Consider the following 7,027-nt stretch of genomic DNA (forward strand, 5'->3'; position numbering starts at 1 on the left):
CAATAAAATTTAATTATAAATAGATGTATACTGTTACGAACTTAGAGATATTTAGGATAAAAGAATGTACTTTCATGTTAAAATTTGAAGTCATTCTAGAAAGAAAAAGGGGTAATTTAGATTTATTTTGATACTTTTTGGTGGTTATGAGGTTTGTCATATTTACCAACTTTGTATAGAGAAAATAACAGATAAGATATAGTTTTACTGAAAACAAACATTTGAAATGTATTTAGGAGGTTTTAGAGATTACACCAATGAAATTTGAGATTTCCGAGATGAAGAAAAACATTTTTAATCTTAATATGAAAATCACTTTGCACACAAACTAGTCAAAAAATACTCGATATATTCACAGACAAATATCTTTTTTTTAGTTTATTTAAAATACTTCACTAAAAATATTATTTTTTTTGTATGTCAAAGACAAATTTTACTGAAAGACTGCCAAATTTTGTGAAGATATACATACTATATTAAAAGTTAGTAGTATCAAATCTATAAAAACTTTACACTAGTACAAAAAGATCATATGGTCAGTCAAATCGACCGAGCCCTTGTTGAGAGTTAAAAAGCTGACATTTTGTGTATGAAATTTGTATAACATTAATATATTTTGTAAAATAAAACTTTTGATACTTATAATGTTATCTTACAAAGTTTGAAAACCATTAGGAAATGAATAAGAATAAAACTAGAAAGTTTACTCAAATAATGTCATATTATTGTTTTAACAAGTAACAATATTTAACTTTTTTAGATAAGCTGCAGTAATGTTCATTCTTACAGTGATGATATGATACCAGTTAACTTTTTAAAAGTTAGCTGTGTAATACGATAACTAAATGTTTGTTGTTGTTTTTATATGAAAGGATACTTCTGCTGTAATATGATATATTTTTATTACCTCAATGTTGACCATATCATATGGTTCTAAAGCAACTGATGTAAGTCCAACAAAGCTCAAATAACATTAATATATCCTGTAGATGATTAGCTCAGTCAGGTTCTATCAGGCCTCAAGAAATCCTGGGCACCAGGTCACCATGGCGACAAAACATCGTGGTGTCTAGTATTTTCTTCCATTTTATTCGTGTATAGAGCTGTGCTAAACAGAACTCGAATCTAGAACAGTTCTGGACTCTTGGAAGTCTAGAACTATTTTTGCATCCTTTGAGTCCTACATCAAACTTTCTAGGATTTTAATGATGCATTCAGCACTTCTTCATGATTTTTCCAGAATGAAGTGCTGCAGTTGAACAAAATGTTACTAATTTTGTGCCATTTTGTTTTTCTTATTTCAATGTGCGTGTTTAGACCAAAGGCAGTTAGTTCAGGCAATACTACCAAGTGGTTGTTGATATCATATGGTCTTTAGCATGCACTAGTTTTTGTGAAAGTAAATAAATATACACTGGTGTCTCAATTATCCGAGCAGGTCCAAGGAAAGCAAAAAATTGCAGATAATTGAGGCATTTGTGTATCTCATTAGTTAACCCATTGTTTAATCTAAATAAACATTTTCAATACAGTTAAGTTCCTTTTCTTAAATTATAATCTTTTTACTGTCCTTTAATCACATTATCATGAAAAATTATAAAAGTAATCATAATCATAAAAGCCAAGTGTTGGTCAGTCATGCTCAATATCTCTGAATTTCATGAGTTATGCTAATCCAATTCCACTTGTTCTACTATAATACTTCCTCTTTTGATTGCCCATTCTAGTTTTAGTTGAATTTAAAATTGCTAACATAGGTGTAAATAGCTCCTAAGTTTTAGAATTTTTTTCTGCCATAGACATGGAAGTGCATTTGCACCCTATCAATGCCTGTGAAAAAACAAGTCAATAATTAGCACAAATCTAAGCTGGGAAAGTACTATGAAAAAGCCTTTATTAAAACAGACTAAAGATACCAATTATCTGTAGAGAAGAGGGCAATGTGTAACTGGGTGATGCCCCAATACAAGCTGAATATGCATCTATGGTTAAAGGATGCCCGCCATGCAGCAGAGAACAGAGGCCAACAACTGAAGCTGAGTGAAATCTTTAAGGAATATTTATGTGTATTTTTTGTGTTTTTGTATACTATGTTTTTAATTACTAATCAAATAAAGTTAACCAAGCTACATATATTTTGTATTCCTGTCTTAACAGCTATAAATAAAAGAGGTAGTAAGACTAGGTTTGAGCTTGCTGACTTACGACTTGAACACATGCCAGATCCTGCATGCGAAAACCCCAGATATCATGCAACAGCTGAACTTTTGAAACCAAAATTAATTATGGAGTAATAGTTTCTCCAAAACATGTAAATTGTTGTCTAGAATTGTAATGGCACAATTATTTTGAGAAAATTCTGAGGAAAAGAAAAAAACACAGATAATCTAGGATTGCTGATAAGAGAGGCTCAAATAATCGAGGCACTAGTGTATCCCCCATTTCCCAGTACAAACAGTAGAGAAGTTAGGTTAGGCACACCTGGCTGCTGAGTTTTTGGGCAAGCTCCTAGAATTGAAAATATTTGTTATATACAATCCAGCAATTTCAATGCTTACGTTTATATTCATACTAATGTGACTGATATGAAAATAAAAGCAGAAAAACCATTTCAAACTTTTTAAATAGTTACAATAGTTTATAATGATAGTACAGATGCCTGTTTTCAAAATTATTTTAAAAAGTCATTACTTATACAGTCTTACCACTTATATTTCACATATTTTAGACATCAATAAAATGAAAAACATCTTTTTTTTGTGAGAATTCTAACACTATAATGGAAAAAAAATTGATTTTTAACAAGTCTACAGTAAGAGGTGAAAGTGTCCTAAACAATACTATGATGAAAACAAATATATAATGTTATGGTTTAAATACCTTTTACAAGCTAGTAAAGCATGATCATAATCAATTATACTAGTCATAAGACATTATGTTAGGCCTGCTATATTTTTTTAACACTACATTCTTAATCTAGTCCCTTGAAGATTTTGAAGAATTAGAAATGTTACAATAATAGTATTACAACTACACTATATTCGTTATATCCACTGTTGATGACACATTTTGTTCAATCCAGAGCTCTTCAGGCCAGGTGGGACACAACAAACACAGAAGGTCCCATGTTGTCCCAAAAGATTGTTATATGGACTATTTTTTTACACCAATGTTTATGGTGTGAACACCATTTACAAGCTGGCAAAACATGATTATAATCAATTCTACTAGTTATAAGACATTATGTTAGGGTTATTACATTTTGTTAACATTACATTCTTAATCTATTCCCTTAGGGATTTTCAACAGCTCTGGATTGAGTGAAAAGAACAATTGGATGGATATGACAAATATAGCGTATTCTATTCTAATTCTTGAAAATCCCTAAGGGGCTAGATAAAATTATAATACTTATTTTATAGGCCTAACAATATTTTATGACAAGTATAACTGATTTAAATATAAAATGTCTGGATATTTAAATGTTGTACTAGCATAGAAGCAATCAACTATTGGCTGAGAAGGGCTTAACTGGATTGCTGTAGACTCCAGCAGTGTTTATTTCAGAAAAGCTAAACATTAATCTTTATACTTTTAACAGTAAAGTTAGTTATCAGAAGTTTTATTTTACAAAAATAAATTGATGTATAGTATGTTTTCATGTACAAACAAAAAAATATTTTAGATTTGATATTTTGGATACTTCTTTAGTGCAATTCATTAAGAAAAATATAAAGTTTGTATTTTAATTTCTGCACAGCTGCAAAGCTGTTTGCCTATGCAAAAAAAAAACAGCCCACTTCTCAAATTTTTTTAGAATTTTTCTCTCCATCCCTGAGAATAAGTATTTATATTAAGAACTTATTACCCCTTGAGAATATATTATCCATATCTTACTTTTGAAGCATTTCTTTTAGTTTTTGTACAGGACTTGTTACAGTGCCACATCAAGTGGTTTGATCATTCACTAATGAAGTATAGCTTTGAAAACAGCTGCAAAAAAAGATTAAATACCAATGGAAAGAGCAAGAATTAGACTATCACTTAATAGTAATCATATTGGTTTAATTTTGTTTTTTTGTAGTTTCGTGAAACATTTCTTTCAGTTCTTTTTGTTTATGAATTGTGAAAGTACTTGTGTAGATTGTTAAATTATATGTATAATAGCTACAGAAATTTTCTTCAATTTGAAGGCATCAGATAACTTGAGATAAGGTAAGCTTATATAGTTTAAGAGACAGGTTGAATGCGCAATAATGAAAAATTGTTACAAGTTTAACAACAATAAGTGTAGAATGTTTGTAGAAGGTTTTATCATCAGGTATAAGTAGTTTATACTAAATATATACACAGTATGAAACATATTACTAGAGAATGCTTAAGGCTTAATAAAGGTATCTTGTTGATGCTTGGTTCATTAAAATTATAGCATTTTCACTTTTTTAATTGTTGTACCACGATTTTATTGACTTACAATGTTTGTAAATATGAAGTTCCTTTTTTTTTCTTATGTTCACTACGTAAAACTATCATCAAATCAGAATATTAGTATGTCAGGGGACTGCAAAATATTTTGATGACACATATGTTTATTGAAAATTATTTTTATATTCATCCTGTTCAAGCAATGTGGTGAATGCAAATAAATAAATTGGATAAAAGGCTACTTAACTATTTTTGATTATAAATGGCATACATTTTAAAGAAAAATTGGTAATAGCAAAACATGGTTTCATTAATTATCAGTTTATACGATTTACAGATCACTGATCAGTGTATGATTTCTGTATATTTTATAAACAATGGTGAGAGTGGTTATATGAAGTCGACATCAGAGATTCATTTACTAACAAGAAAATGCCTAGATTATCTTTATTGTTAAACAATATTTATTATTAGTTTTTTTGAAAGCATTAAAGCACATGAGAGTTGTGTTATGGTGATTAAAATACACAAATGGCAACTTCAGAAAAGGGCTGTCACATTAATCCAAAGGTAATTCAAAAATTACTTTAAAAAACCCAAAGCAATTTGAATGAAAATTTTTTTCGTAAGGGAGAAGGAATTGAAGGGGCATATACTTATTGATTAATGAAATATAACTGATTAATGAGTCTGTCAATTAACTGATTAGCAAATACCAGTAACTGATCAGCTCTAGTGAATGGTGGGGCAGAGACCTGGGTCTCCACATTACTTGTACTATAAGTTATAGTTCTATTACAGTATTGGGTCCCTACTCATGATGAAACTAAAGTACCATTCAACACTAACAGTTTAGAATTTATAAGGATGATTGATTTCTATCATTCATCATCCAAAATAAATATTTCTCTGCTAATGCTAATGTAATATTATTAATTACACTACTGTTACTACAGACACCTTATAATTAGTATAAGAAACAATACAAGTACAAAGTGAAAATATATTTATTGAAAAGAACATACACTTCTCCTATAGAGGTTTTGCAGACAAGTGATCAAAATCACGTGATACATGCTTTTCCACCACTTTGGACATCATGCTAGAGTCTATAGTACCCTGATATACCACATGCGAGATAAATTCAGAAGAGTTGAAAGTGTGATAAATTATGGCAGATACTTTTTATACATGCAGGGAGAACATGGGCAGTAATACCTGCAGAAGGTAAAGCTAGCGGGCTTGCAAAGTGACCTGTTTGTTTTGCCAGACAGATTATTTTCTGATAGCGTGAGAGGTGCAGCTGCATCACTACCTGAATTCACTGCTCACGACTTCCTTTTTTTCATTGACTGGCATGTATGAAATTGGCCATATATATCTTCGCTGCTCGTCTTTAATGGGGTGACTTGATGTAAGAAAATACAATAGGAATATTGTCAGTGGAGAGTGGGTGATCACTCTTGGCACCTGAAAATTCACTTAACAGAATTATACATATTGGTAGCTTGTCTGAGGCTACTAACATTATGATGCAAAAAATAATTATTCATGAAGAAGTGAATTAAAGTGAAACTACTTCTGATCTGTTTGGCTCATATGGTAAAATTTTCAGACTTTCAGGAAAATTCTAACATTGAAATGTCAATTAAATACTGTTGAAAAAAATTATAATGTGATGGACTGATAAAGTTTATTGTATGTCAGATCTAAGTATATATGAAAATATTACTCAAATATACTGAAATGACCAAGGAACTAATCAATGTTTGAGCCAAGCCACAAGGCAGAAACAAGGCTTCTGACAAGTTTGTTGTGTTTTGTGTGTCAATGCAGGCAGATACTGTCATGTTATCAAAACTTTTATGAGGCTTTGGGGCTAGATGATCATTTGCATTTTTATCCCATAGTATAAAAGGATACATTTATGTAATATTTATTTATATAATATTGAAAAATTAGCATTCATACCTGCTATAAAATGTTTGCTACACAGACGGCTGTAGTTAGATGGTTCCTAGTATTTCTGATTGACAGCTAAAATCCATCACTCTTTGTCTGTTGGAAAACGATAGAAAGCAAGACCAGGCTTTTGTTCCTGTCTATTACTACATCCAACAACACAACAAGCAATTACCATGATGGTACCTGATGAAGCCAAGCAGTGGCATATCCCGGCCAGTGGCTTTGCTTTATCGCACTTATAAATATTGTGTGTGTATATATATATATATATAAACAGCCTACAAACTATTGAATAAATTAACTGTTAACCCTTTCGAGATGGGTCAAAGGTGAAAGGCCATGTCATCTTGTTTGTTGACTCGCATTCAAAATTTTATTGAACTACTCTTTCCTGGATTTATGTCAATAATTTTCATATCAAACTATAGATTATAGTTCAAATTTTAGAACTATACATTATCACTTTTTAAATTTAAAAGCATATATTAAAAAACACAGATAAACATCACTTTTTTGTGTGTCACATGGTATGTTTGTGAAGTCAAAATACTAAGTCTATAATTTCGAAAAAGTTAGAAACTCAAATTATTAATATTGACAATCTAGAATATAAAATAAGAGCCTCTTATCTTTTCAA

General features: G+C 30.3%; 1 protein-coding gene across 2 annotated transcripts in view; it reads right to left on the reverse strand.

Annotated features, from left to right (window-relative positions):
• LOC106470077 (serine/arginine-rich splicing factor 4-like) overlaps positions 1 to 7,027 on the reverse strand; it is a 43,310-nt gene that overhangs the window by 34,176 nt on the left and 2,107 nt on the right. The window contains exon 1 of one of the 2 annotated variants that reach the window (XM_022398618.1): positions 908 to 1,552. The exons of the other annotated variant lie outside the window; for it this stretch is intronic. The gene's annotated coding sequence lies outside the window, so the exon portion shown is untranslated. Of the gene's footprint in view, positions 1 to 907; positions 1,553 to 7,027 lie in introns of those variants that run through there. 2 annotated transcript variants of the gene reach the window in all.

This window comes from Limulus polyphemus, unplaced genomic scaffold (genome assembly GCF_000517525.1).
Source record: "Limulus polyphemus unplaced genomic scaffold, Limulus_polyphemus-2.1.2 Scaffold3808, whole genome shotgun sequence".
Taxonomy (NCBI): domain Eukaryota; kingdom Metazoa; phylum Arthropoda; class Merostomata; order Xiphosura; family Limulidae; genus Limulus; species Limulus polyphemus.